The sequence below is a fragment of the Macaca nemestrina genome, chromosome 19 (assembly GCF_043159975.1).
Source record: "Macaca nemestrina isolate mMacNem1 chromosome 19, mMacNem.hap1, whole genome shotgun sequence".
NCBI lineage: Eukaryota > Metazoa > Chordata > Mammalia > Primates > Cercopithecidae > Macaca > Macaca nemestrina.
The window spans coordinates 16,330,530-16,345,391 of NC_092143.1; the positions used below are offsets into that span (position 1 = coordinate 16,330,530).

General features: G+C 39.5%; 1 pseudogene; it reads right to left on the minus strand.

The window, feature by feature from the left end:
- Window positions 1-11,661: 11,661 nt before the first annotated feature.
- Window positions 11,662-13,579, minus strand: LOC105476978 (aspartate aminotransferase, mitochondrial-like; annotated as a pseudogene).
- Between the last annotated feature and the right edge of the window lie 1,283 nt (window positions 13,580-14,862).

Below are 14,862 nucleotides of genomic sequence, written 5' to 3' on the forward strand. Positions count from 1 at the left end.
GGGTGAGGGAAAGCCAGTGAGTCAAGAGTGCTGGTTGGTTGGGTCAGAGGTGAAACCATAGGGAACTGAAGCTGCCCTCTTGTACTGAGTCAGTTCTTGGGTGGGTGCCACAAGATCAGATGCCATAAGACCAGTTTATGATCTGGGTGGTGCCAGCTGATCCATCAATGGCAGCGTCTCCAAAATATCTCAAGCATTGATCTTAGGAGAGGTTTAGGGAGCGTCAGAATCTTGTAGCCTCTAGCTGCATGACTCCTAAGCCATAATTTCTAATCTTGTGGCTAATTTGTTAGTCCTACAAAAGCAGTCTAGTTCCCAGGCAAGTAGGAGGTTTGTTTTGGGAAAGGCCTGTTATCGTTTCTGTTTTTATAAACTCTAAACTAAGTTCCTCCCAAAGATAGTTCAGCCTACACCCAGGAATGAACAGGACAATTTGGAGGTTAGAAGCAAGATGAAGTTGGTTAGGTCAGATCTTTTTCAATGTCTCAGTTACAATTTTGCAATGGCGGTTTCAATATAAAATTGAATATAAAACATTAACTTGTTATGTAAAAAATTTGAGACACCTGTAAAATAATGCTCTGATACCCATCAATGGCTCTCCCAAAAAATCAAAATATTCATCTCAATAAAGTGTCAATCAGTAAAATGTCAAGATCAATTAAATTACTTAGGTTATATTATTTTGAAATTAACACAAGTGAAAATATATTCTTTCAGAAAATTCCTTTTTAGCAGCTTTAAGGAGCTTCTCTTTAAATTTTGTTTTCTGGCAAAATATACTACACCATTGATTTGATGCTTGTTTCTTAAAATAAATATGACTTCATCCAATGTTGGGGACCTTATAGTCATTCAAATCACTTTTTTCCTCCCAAAATACCCATGGTGTGACATTCCTAAAGTAGAGATTGTATGTCCTACTGAGTCATATTTCTAGCTAGTCACCTTGTCCCCTGCTTCTCTTTTTGTCTTTTAATTACAAGACTAGGATCTACTAAATATAATGTTTGGCTGCTTTTACGTCCTGTAGGGGTAATAGGTGATTTATAGGATGACATTGATATGGGTTGACTGACCGATAGGTACCCAGCATTCAGATTAATGCATTGGACTTTTCTCTGGGCTGTGAGTCCTAAAATTTGGTAGGATTGATTGCTTTATGTGCAACTCTTGTGAGTTTTAGAATACATTTTCCTCTTAATTTCCCCTAGATTTGAAGCCATGTCCTAAGAAGGCATTAAATTCCAAATTTAATTATAAACTCAAGAATGGCAGAAGTGCTTCTCTATTAGAAGGTTAAGTAATAAAATAGTTAAGATCTAAAATTATATCATGCCATAAAGAATAGATGTTTTACCTTCATTCTTTCCTCCACACGTATAACCAACTCTATCTCTACAGAAAAGGGTAGCCACAGTCAAACCAGAAACACAATGGGCAGAGCCTTCACTTGCTTTGAAAGCTTGACAAGTACAGAGCTTATTCCTATCTAGAAAATGCCAGGAACATACATTACTGGAAAAGCCTCAGTGCCCCTCCAATAAATAACAAAAGAAGTAGGAAAGGTGACACGCATAACTTCTGTTTCATGAATTATCTATGTACGGTGATAAGATAAAGCAGTGTGGTATAGCAGACAGATGCAAGCATGGGAGTCAAGTTCACCTTGATTTTGATTTCAGCTCTACTGTTCATCTGCTCTCCAATCCTTTGAGCCTCAGTTTGTTCATGTGTAAAACTAAATATAATCATGGCTACTTTATAATGCATTGCAATAAAAATAACATATAGGCATTTAGTAAATTTTAATAATTGAAATATGAGCACAAAGTCACAGGTAGAGGGTTTCTCCAGTGGTTCTTTTTTTTTTTTTTTTTAAATTTATTTTTGGAGTCTCCCTTTGTTGCCCAAGCTGGAATGCAGTGGCACGATCTCACTTGCTGCAACCTCCGCCTCCCAGGTTCAAGCGATTCTCCTGCCTCAGCCTCCCAAGTAGGTGGCAATACAGGTGCCCACCACTACAACCAGCTAATTTTTTGTATTTTTAGTAGAGAAGGGATTTTGCCATGTTTCCCAGGCTGGTTTTGAACTCTTGAGCTCAGGCAATCTGCCCACCTTGGCCTCCCAAAGTGCTGGGATTACAGGCGTGAACCACCACACCCGGCTTCCACTGGTTCTTTAATTCTTCATCTAAAGTAGATTTAGGAGTCAGAGAGATTATAGAGCTCATCGTATCCAGCTCAAGCACTGCCCATACTGATCCATGGGCTTGGAATGACCTTCAGGCTGACCTACACCCTTCTCCTTTCTCATCACTCTCAGAAGCAGTGGCTGCTCCTTGCAATGAATATTCACCCATGGTGAGGAAGAGCAATAATAAACCAGAGTCACATCTGGTATAGAGAAAACTGCATTCACTTTGGAGTCAGCAAGACCCAAATTTAAATTCTGTCTCCTTTACTGTCTCTGTGATCATGTTGAGGCTTTGCTTTTTTATCCTATATAAAAAAAATAGCTTCCTTTAAAGACTTTTGTAAAAGTTAAATTCCATACGTGCTGTAAGCATTCTAGGCATGGGGTATATTTTCATAACCCTTTTGCTTCCTGCCAGACACTGCCAATTGTTTCCTAACAGCTGCCAACTATTACTTTAAAAACATGCCTATTTTGACAAAATCAAGTTCTATCAAGAAATAATGAGGCAGAGGGATAACAGGCTGAAAGAAGAGAAGCAGGAGATCTGGCCTTTGCCCTCGGCTACTGGGAGGTGATCTTCAGGCCCCTCGAGTGCCCTGCCTGATGAGAATGTATTTTCTGGAGCTTTGTCTTTCAGGGAGTCCAAGAATGTGATTTGTGATGAAGACTTAGAGCAAGGTCATATCAGTTCTGACCTCCAAAGAAACTGATAATTAAAGATATTACCTCAAACTCCAGGAAAGCTAGGGACTGAAGTTTAGCCACACAGGTAGTATGTTATTGACCTGAATAAAATTTTGGATACCAAAGGCTTGGGTGAGTTTTCACGGTTGGTGATTGTCTGTGTATATCATCACACACTGTGGCCAGGAGGAGGGAAGGCCACTCTTGAAGCCACAGGGAGAGGGCAACCAGAGCTCTACATTGAGCCCATCCTGGACTCTGCCCTATGCCTCTCTTTCCTTGGCTGATGTTCATTTGTATCTGAGCTGTAATAAACTTTAACCATGAGTATAGGAGCTGTCAGTAAGTTATATGAGTCTTCAATTTCAAACCTGAGGTGTTTATGGGAATTTTCAAACCTGAGGTGTTTATGGGAAACCCTTCAAACTTCCATTTGGTGTCAGCAGTGAGATTCGTCTTAAGGGAACTGTTCCCTCTAGCTTCACAGTTGTTCTCAATTTCTCACTCTTCCAAAGAGAGGAAAAACGTCAAAAGGGCAAGGAAGTTTTAAAGGGATGCATGGAGATAGAAAAAAAAAAAAAAGATAGAAAAAGAAAAGGACAAATCAACTAATGGAAAAGATAGGTAGAAAAAGGACAAACGAATTTTTCTGAAAAGTTATGTGAGGACTAATAACGGACAGCAAGACAGCAGGACTGAAGAGGTAATTTCGGACAGTAAGCTGGGTTAGATACATAAGAATGTATAAGAAGTTGCTAAAAAGTAAAGTCTCTAGGATCATACCTTCAGAGATTTTGATTCAGTAGGTTCAGAATTGAGCTCAAAGAATCTGTAATTGTTTTAAAGCACCATGGGTGATTCTGCCATGTTTGGGAATGACTAGTATATGGGAAAATCACAGAGGACTTTAAATGTCAAGCTAAAGTGAATAAACTTTTGGTGGTTGAAATATTTTTCTTTGCACTCTTACCTAACTGGAAATTTCACTGCAGCACCATTGATGTCATCTGTGATATCGTGAGGGTGGAAGCATCAACTCTGCAGCTGACAGACCACAGATTGGGCAGTCCCCAGGATCTCCTTATTGGTTCCACAGCGTTCTCTGCCCTATCACTCTCCGTAGTGATCTGTCAGGAAATATTGACAATCTCATCAAAAGTGATATTCTCACAGTGTTTAGTGATTTTCTACTTTCTTCTGTCTCTTGGCAGATCCTTGAGGGCTTTGATAATCAGGGCAGAGGCAGAAGTTACCCGTTCCCTCTGGGCCTGTCTGTTCTGAATGGTCAGTTTCCCTATAATCTTTAGACCCTTCCAGTCTCCAGTTACTTTGATGATGTCATCACCAACTTTTTTTGGAGACAGATCCAGAGGACCAATTTCAGGACTTCGGCAGATGTGGCATGTGTTTTCCACCAGTACACCTCAGGTATACAACTCTGATCTTCCTGGGGTTGAACTGAGGCAGAATAATAGAGGATATTGGTGTGGGATGAACCTGGATGTTGGACAAATAAAGAAAGTTGCACCTTGGCTTTCTTCAAGCCAAAAACTGGAAGCTGGACAAGTTTTTCTAAGTGCGTGTCCCATAGATTATTTCTTCTAAGTTTTTTCATTTTATACACAAGAACAGAATTGTTTATTAAAAATTAACTTATGATGTCTAAGTATGCCACATTTAGCAATGCAGAAAGAGTGTCCTTCAATTCCAGACCACTTGAGGAGGCACAGAAGGTATGCTTCAAGATCTGAATACTTGCTTTAGCATTGTTCTCATTCTTCCTAGAAAGGGCATCTCTACCAATACAAATTTAGTTGATCTAAAGTATAAACCAGGGCAGTCCTATATGACATAGCAAAGCTCTTAAGTTTAGGGTGATCAGTTTTCCCATTTCAATGGGATCTCAACTGTAGGATCTCCCAATAGCTAAGTATCCACAGTCTGGCAGTCCCATCTTGTCAATGAATGACTCATAGTCTCACAGTGTTGCAATACCTGCTTCATTCTTCAAAATTACATTTTACAGCCTAGTGGCAGTTGCAATTTTGAAAAGAAATGTATTAAACTTTATCACACTAAACTTGTATGACTTCAGAAAGTATTGTAAGGATTAATGGATTTTAGGCATTACTTTTTAAGACTCCGTAAAGTATACCAACTGTAAGCTATGGGAAGGAGGAGTAAGAGCCTTAGAGCGGAGCTTGGCAAACTTTGGTGGAAAGGGAAAAACAGTAAATATTTTAGACTTTGTGGGCCATTCACAGTCTCTGTCACAACTACTAAACTCTGCCATCATGCAAACGCAGCTACAGGCAATATGTAAACTTTATTTACACAAACAGTTGTCAGGATGGATTTGGTACTAAAGCCAGAGCTGCCTGACCCCTGGCTTACAGAAATGAGGAAAATAGAAAAGTGTGAGAGAATCAGTAGACTCAATGGACAAATTATTAGAATTGATAAGAGATTTTAGTAAGCCTGCCAGATACTGAATCAATTACAAGAATAATAGTATTTCTACACAATAGCAAGAAAAATAAGAGACTGCAACTAAAAATAAGACACTATTTACATTAGTAACAAAAATTATAGAGAATCTGGGAATTAACCAAGAGTGCACAATACTACTGTGGGGAAAAGTATGAAACTCTCATACAGGATACAGTGATTGATCTCTCTAAAAAGAGAAGTAGGCCACCTTAAATTTTCCCTAAGTTTTTCTGTAAATGTGATGCAATTCTGGGATAGTCCAAATAATGGATTCCCAAAGATGCCCACATGCTAATCCCCACAACCTGTGAATATGTCACCTTCCATGACAAATAAAAAAGAAAAAGATCTGCAAATGTGATTAAGATGATCAACGCTGAGATAAGGAGACTATACTGTAGTATCCAAGTGGGTATATTTAATCACGAGGACATTTAAAAGCAGAGGGCCTTTCCCAGCTGTGGTCAGAGGGACAAATGACAATGGCACTGGCTCTTAAGATGGAACAAGAAGGTTATGAGCTTAAGATATCCTCTAAAAGCTGAAAAAGGCAAGGAAATAGATTCTCCCTTAAATCTTCCAGAAGAGAACACAGCCCTACAGGTGACTTATTTTTTATGCAAGTGAGATCATGTGGGATTTCTGACTCACAGAACTGTAAAACAATACATTTCTGTTAAGTTTGTGGTAATTTATCGTAGCAACAATAGGAAACTAACACAGATTTTTTTTTTTTTTTTTTTTTTTTTTTTTTTTTTTTGAGACAGAGTCTCGCTCTGTCACCCAGGCTGGAGTGCAGTGGCATGATCTCAGCTCACTGCAAGCTCCACCTCCCAGGTTCACACCATTCTCCTGCCTCAGCCTCCTGAGTAGCTGGGATTACAGGTGGTCACCACCACACTCGGCTAATTTTTTGTATTTTTAGTAGAGATGGGGTTTCACCATGTTAACCAGGATGGTCTCGATCTCCTGACCTCATGATCCACCTGCCTTGGCCTCCCAAAGTGCTGGGATTACAGGCGTGAGCCACCGCACCCGGCCACTAATACAGATTTTTATCAAAGTTTCAGTTGAAATGTTTTGAGGATTTTGTAATCTTAGTCTAAAATCTATAATGGCCACAAAAAATTAATTCAGCTTTGAAAAAGAAGAGTGAAGAGAAGGAGTCATTCATTACCTGTATTAACATAGTATAAAGCCATAGTAATTACTGTATGAGATGTATGTAAAAACAAATAGCCCAATAAAATAGAGTGCTCAGAAATATACTCATTTATATATACACGTAGATAATATTTGATAAAGGTGTTCCACAAATCATCGGAAAAGCACAAGTTTTTAAATATATATATATTTGTACCCTGTACCTGCCTACCACAACCAGCGACTGCATGCACCAACAAGAGGCCTGAGAACAGCTCTGCCCAGCCCAGCTCTGGCCCTCCCAGTACCTAAGCATGCCATCCAGGTTTCTGGGGATTGCCCAGCTCAGTCCACAACCATTGGCACCTGAGCTCTTTTACTGGGATCTGAAGTCAGGCCCAACCAACCTACCGCTACCTACACAGCTGGAAGGCACCCACATGCAGGCCTGGGGATTCGCCCACCCCACCCACCACAGCCATTGCCAACATCAGCATGAACCACTTGGGTCCCAGAAGGTTGGCCAACTATTGCTACCACCATTGTCCATACCACACACACTACGCAAGGGCCAAGAACCTAACCACTCATTCAGTCCACCATTGTCATTTCCAGCACCCAAGCAAGCTACATGAAGGCCCAAGAATTGGCCTGCCTGAACCCACTAACACCAGTGCCAGCATACGCCACTCTGAAGCCCAACGACAGGAATACTCAGCCCACTGCTGCCATGACTGGAGCCTGAAGGCTGGCCCATGTAGCATCTCAGGGCTCAGCAAAACTTCACCACAGTATCCACTAACAACCACACCCTAAGCCACCAAGGAAATCACAGACATCACTGATGCTATTTACAGTCGAAGAAATCATACAGAGACTACACTACTACATATACCGAGAAACAAAGCCAAAGTACCCTACACAACCAACACTATACATACAGCTTCAGGAAGAAGTCCTCCCCCTTTGAAAGCAAATTCAAAAAGTTGGAAGAAGCGACTGTTATACCAGATGTGCAGATATCAACATAAAGACACAGGAAACATGAAAAAACAAGGAAATATGATATTTCCAAAGGCACATAATTATTTTCCAGCAATTTATCTTGATTTTAAAATGATATTTAAGAAATTATAGAAAAAAATGAATTTAAGGAATTTTTTAAAATTTGAAATATTAAAGAAGCTCAGTGAGATACAAAAGAATTATGAAAAACAATAAAAAGAATTCAGAGAAACAGAACAATGAATGAGAAATTTACCAAAGAGATAGATATCATAAAAAAGAACCAAACAGAAATTCTGGAACTGAAGAATTAATTGAATGCATAAAAAATATGTTCAAAAGCTTCAACAATAGACTAGATCAAGCAGAAGAAAGAATCTCAGAACTTGAAGACAGATCTTTTAATGTAAGCCAGTTAGACAAAAATAAAGAAAAAAGAGGCCGGGCATGGTGGCTCACACCTGTAATCTCAACACTTTGGGAGGCCACGGCAGGTGGATCACCTGAGGTCAGGAGTTCAAGACCAGCCTGACCAACATGGAGAAACCCTATCTCTACCAAAAATACAAAATTAGCTGGGTGTGGTGGAGCATGCCTCTAATCCCAGCTACTTGGGAGGCTGAGGCAGGAGAATCACTTGAACCTGGGAGGCAGAGGTTGCAGTGAGCTGAGATTGAACCACTGCACTCCAGCCTGGGCATCAAGAGCAAAACTCATCTCAAAAAAAAAAAAAAAAGAAAAAAGAATTTTTTAAAAATGAGCAAAGCCTACCTGACAGATGGGACACCATAAAATGACTGAATATTCAAATATTTGGTATCCCAGAAGGTAAAGAAAAAATGAATTCATTATAAAACCTACTTAAAGATACAATAGATGAAAACTTTGTCTAGTAAGAGATTTACACATCCACAAATAGGAGGCTCAGAAATCCCCAAGCAGATACAATTAAAAAGCTCTTCACAACGCATTATAGTCATATTGTCAGAAGTCGAAGACAAAGAAATAATTCTAAAAACATCAATAGAAAAGTGTCTAGTCACTTATAAGGGAATTCTCATCACACTAAGAGTGGATATCTCAGCAGAAACCTTACAGGCCAGAGAGAATGGGATAATACATTTAAAATCCTGAAAGAAAAAACTGCTAGCCAAGGATATTATACCAACAACGTTTTTCTTCATATATGAAGGAGAACTGACATCTTTCCCAAACAAACAAGCTGAGGGAAGTCATCGTCACTAAATTGGCACTGCAAAAACTCTTTAGTCCTATGCCTGGAAGCAAAATAATAATATGTACCATCATTAAAATATGTATATATATAGAAACCACTGGTGGAGCAAACACACAAACAAAGAAGAGATAAAACACAAATATTACCATGACAGAAAAACCACCAAACAACGACGACAAACAATAAGAGAGAAAGAAAGAAAAAATAAGTATAGAACCAGAAATCAGTTAATAAAATAATAGGAATATGCCCTCACCTATCAATAATAACCTTGAATGTAAATAAATTAAGCCTGCCACTTAAAAGATACAGCCTGGCTGAATGAATTTTTAAAATGACCCAACTATATGCTACCTACAAGAATCTTATCTCACCTGTAAAGACACATATAGACAGAAAGTAAGGGAATGTAACATAATATTCCATGCAAACAGAAACCAAAAGTAAGCAGGAGTAGCTATACCTATATCAGATAAAACAGACTTAGACCAAGTGGACCTAACAGACATTTAAAGAACATTTCGTACAACCACTACAGAATACACATTCTTCTCATCGGTACACAGAACATTGTCCAGAATAGATCATATGTTAGGACACAAAACAAGTCTCAACAAACATTTAAAAATAGAAATCATGTCAATTATCTTTTCAAACCACAATCAACAAAACTAGAAGTCACTAACAAAAGAAACTTTGGAAACTTCACAAATACATGGAAATTAAATAACATGTCCTGGGAGAAATTAAGGATGAAATTTAAAAATTAAATAACCTGCTCAAGAAAGAAATTAAGAAGGAAATCAAAAAAAATTTCTTGAAACAAATCAAAATAAAAACACTACATACCAAAACCTATGGGATACAGCAAAAACAGTGCTAAGAGGAAGGTTAAAGCAATAAACACCTACATCCAAAAAGTAGAATTTTTTTAAAAATCTAACCATGCACCTAAGAAATTAGAAAAGCAAGAGTGAACCGAAACCAAAATTAGTAGAAGGAATAAAATAAAGATCAGAACAGAATTAAACAAAATAGAGACAAAATAATACAAAGGGTAAACAAAAAAGTTTGTGTTTTGAAAAGATAACATCAATAAGCCACTTGCTGGAGTAATCAAGAACTCTTATACACTGTTAGTGAAAATGTAAATTAGTATAGCCACTATGGAAAACAGTGTGGAACTTCTCAAAAATCTAAAAATAAAACTACTATACAATCCAGCCATTTCACTACTGGGTATTTATCCTAAAGGAAAGGAATCAGTATAACAAAGAGATATAAGCACTCCAACGTTTATTGCAGCACTATTCACAATAACATATGTATGAAACAAAACTAAATGTTCAGCAATGGATGGATGAAGAAAATGTGGTCTGTGTATATATATACATATATATACACAACGGAATCCTATTCAGACTTAAGAAGAATAAAATCATGTCATTTGCAGTAACATGGATGGAACTGGAAGTCATTATGTTAAGTATTAAGTTTAGAAAGCTAGGCATAGAAAGACAAATACTCATGTCCTCACTCACATGTGGGAGCTAAAAAAGTTGATTTCATGGAGGTAGAGAGTAGAATGATAGATACCAGAGGCAGAAGAGTATGTGAGTGGGAGAGGGGATGAAGAGAGGTTGGTTAATGGGTGCAAACATACAGTTAGATAGAAGATATAACTTCTAATGTTTGACAGTGAACTAGAATGACTAGAAATGACAATAATATACGGCATATAACAAAGTAGCTACAAGAGAGGACTTGAAATGTTCCCAAGTGATAGAAATGATAAGTATTCAAGATGATGGATATCCCAAATACCCTGACTTGATCATTACACATTTTATGCATGTAACAAAATATCACATTACTCCATAAATAAGTAAAATATTATGGATCAATAAAAAATAATGTATTTGTAAAACTAACTTCTTTAAAAAATAAAACTGAATCCCTACATTACACATATAAAAAATTGATTAAAAACTAAATGTGTAAGAGGAAAAAAACTTTATATTAAAGTTAATAGAAATACAGGATTTATATGCATATATATATATATTTATAAAGCATGACTTGGTAAAACTTCAAAAGTAAAAATAATAAGGCATATGCATGATAAATTTGATTGTATCAAAATTAAAGATTTCTATTCAAAGACATATAATATGGATGGTTCTTATAGCGAAAAAAATGAGAGAAGAGTCTTATATGTCTTGGCAAAAAAGTGAATAATATTCAGAAAATACCATGTATAAATGTATAGACATTGTTAATTTTGATAGGAAAATGACAGTAACTGCAATAGAAAAATGGGCAAAGGGTCTGAATAAGAAACTCCAAACTTAGGAAGTATAGTCAGCTCTCTGTATCTATGGGTTTTGTTTTATATTTTTTTGGGGGGGGGGTCTACAGTAATTTTATTGTAACAGAGAAACCAGGCCTCAGTAAGTCTACATGGTTAGAGCAGATGGTGGTTCTTTCCGGTAGGTGAAGCCTGAGCCCAGCTAGCAGCACACAAAGCCTAGAATGTCCTCTTTCCTGGTACCACCCTGCACCACTGGACTCACGGTGTGAGATGAGTGACTGTATAGCGCATTCAACAAAGGGAGGAGGTCCAACTGGGCAGAGACAACATCCCAACCAGAGAAACTTGCACAATCATTCAAGAGGATGCCTAGATAAAGTACAGTTTCCTACTGTCCACTATTCTTTGCTGAGAAAGGTGAAGGTATGGCATCAGCAGAAAATTATGTTCTTCATTCTTAAATAAATCTCAATAGGATGGAGTTGATGGTCAGTCAAGCAGTAGAATGGGATGAAAATCTGCAGTAGTTAAAAATGTTTGTACGTAAGGAAAAGAACAGCAATGACACGGCTCTCTTTTTTTTTTTGAAAAGAGAAGGCTCTCTTTTTCTTACATAAGACAGGAAATTGCATTATTTTCCTTGCTGGAGTGGCAGCAGCCTCATTGGTTTTCATAAAACATCATTTCTGCAGTGCGGCCTGTTGATAAGGTTGCTCCAAGATGGGAGGACAGACAGAAGGCCGACTGTTCATGACAGAACTAGGTCTTCTCTCAAAGCCTCTAACGTGTGCTATTTCTCACAAGGAACCTGACACTTCAGTTAAAACTTCTGAAATATTGCAATGGTATAATTGACAGGTTTTTTGGTGCAATGACTTTCTTGCACATGTAAACTCTTTGAAAAAAGTTGGAGATAAAAGGACAGGGGAGAGAGTTTGGTTTAATGTTCCAGACGCCAGCCACGGATGCCTCTGCCCTGTGTCACTACATGTTCTTTTCTGAGAAACATTCAAATGCTGAGTGTTACACACTGTGGTTGAAAGAAATGATCCACTCAGCACCATCCACCTTCTCTCATCGTCTGTGTGAAGCTCTCAATAGCAGAGGCTGAGGACAGAAAGGTTGTCTCTGTTTCCTTGCACCAGGGACATTACTTGGTGACCTGATGAATGGCATGGGCAAGGTAGCCCACGTTGCCGGAGGTGACCCCTGCCACAGAGATGCGGCCATCCTTGGTCATGTAGATGGAGAACTCCTTGGTCAGTTGCTCCACCTGTTCAGGCTTTAACCCTGTGAAACAGAACATACCAATTTGGTCAGTGATGTGTTGCCCGTTGTGGGTGGAACCCTCCTTCTTGAGGTTGGAGACCAGTTGAGTCCACATGCCAATGATGCGGTCGGCCATGCCTTTCACTTCTTGCAACCATTGTTTTCACAAATCTGGGGTGTTCAGAATGGCAGCAGCAATCCGGGCCCCATTGAGGGGAGGGTTGGAATAGGTGGGATGGATCAAGATCTTCAACTGTGACTCTACCCTTTTGGCTTTATCCGCATCTTTGCAGACCATAGTGAAGGCTCCTACACGCTCACCATATAAGCCCATGTTCTTGGCATATGATTGGCAGAGACAAACATTAATGCCCTGTTCGATGAAGTGGCGCACAGCCCAGGCATCCTTATCACCATCACCACTGGCAAAGCCTTGGTAGGCCATGTCAAAGAGCGCAAAGAGATTCCTTTTCTTCGCCACTGTTGCTCTTTCCTTCCACCGTTCCGGACGCGGGTCCACTCCCGTGGGATTGTGGGCACAGGGATGCAGAAGAAGAACAATCTGCTCTGGTATTTTTGAAATATCCTCCACAGCGCCTGTGAAGTCAAAATCGCAAGTCTTGGGGTCACAATACCGATAACCTCGTAGCTGCATGCCAGCATCCCTGAAGGTGGGTGTGTGGTTTTCCCAGCTTGGTTTGGGCTGAAAAACATCTCGGCTGAACTTAAAAAATTTCTGCAGAAAACTGGCTCCGATCCTTAAGGCTCCAGCTCCAGAAATGGTCTGCACAGTGACAAACCAGCCACTCTTCCAGACTTTGCTCTTCTCACCCAGGGCTAGTTTTGCAGATGCCTTGCAAAATTCAGCCAGTCCCTCAACGGGCAGGTATTCCTTGTCCACATTCTTTGCGGCAATCTGGGCCTCTGCCTTGTGGACGATAGGCAGCACCTAAGGCTTTCCGTTATCATCCCGGTAGGCACCAACTCCCAGATTCATCTTTTTGCTATTGGTGTCCCTCTTAAAGGCTTCAGTGACACCCAGAATGGGATCTGGAGGTCCCATTTCCACATGGGTCCACCAGGAGCTGGCTCTGGCAGAGGCCGCGGCGGCGAGGCCGGGGTGGAAGGCGGCGACGATCCCGGAGAGGACGCGGCCGGAGTGCAGCAGAGCCATGGTGGACGGTAGGAGGGCAGTGGGCCGCCGCAGGACGCAGCAGAGGGCGAGCGGACACACACACAGGGAGCCGGCTCCTGTTTGTGGGTTTTATATTAGTGGATTCAACCAACTGAGGATGGAAAATATTCACATATAAAAACGAATGGTTGTGTCTGTACTAAACATGCACAAACTTTTCTTCTTGTCATCATTCCCTAAACAATACAGTATAATCAATATTTACATAGAGTTTACATTGTCTTAGGTATTATATGTAATCTAGGGATAATTTAAATCATATGGGAGCATGTGCATATGTTATATGCAAATACTACACCATTTTATATCAGGGACTTGAGCATCTGCATATTTTGGTATTTGCGGAAGGTCCTGGATCCAATCTCCCATGGACACCAAAAGACTAACTGTACATAAATACATAAAGATACACTCAAACTTGCTAGAAATCAGAGACATGCAAATCAAAGCAAAGCAACATCACTTGACACCTATTGGATTAACAAAAATTGGAAAGATGGATAACTGATGGGGTGTGGAGACCTGGAATTGTAAACTGCAGCAGCCCCTGTGGAGAGCATCTGGTACATTTAACTAAATTTTGTATAATCCCACCTGCAGTGTGATTCAGCAGTTCCACTACTAGTTAGATATGCCAATAAATTTCTCATGCAGACTTTTTTTTTTTTTTTTTTTTTTTTTTTTTTTTTTTTTTTGAGACGGAGTCTCACTCTGTTGCCAGGCTGGAGTGTGGCGCGATCTCGGGTCACTGCAACCTCCCACTCCCTGGTTCAAGCTATTCTCCTGCCTCAGCCTCCCAAGTAGCTGGGATTACAGGCAGGTGCCAACATGACCAGCTAATTTTTTTTGTATTTTAGTAGAGACGGGGTTTCACCATGTTGGCCAGGATGGTTTTGATCTCCTGACTTCGTGACCCGCCTGCCTCGGCCTCCTAAAGTGCTGGGGTTACAGGCGTGAGCCACTGCGCCCGGCTCTCATGCAGACTTCTAAGAGGAGAGGTGTAACATTTATTACAGCATTATTTGGGGAAGACTGGCATTGAAGGTGAGGTTTGGCAAGTTCATTGCAAGGAGAATGGATAGATAAAGGTTGATGGATGCCCTTCATATGGTACTACAGAGTAAAAGGAAGCAACGGACTAGATGTACATATAGTCACATGGATGAATCTTATAAAAATAATGCCAAGTAACAATATTTTTAAAAACATATTATCTTATCTGTAAACTAATAGCATTTACATAAGTTGAAAATGTACACACATAAAAAATATATGCCTTTTCCAAAAGCACTTATAAAGAAAAAGACATGAGAATAGATGCTTATGTTG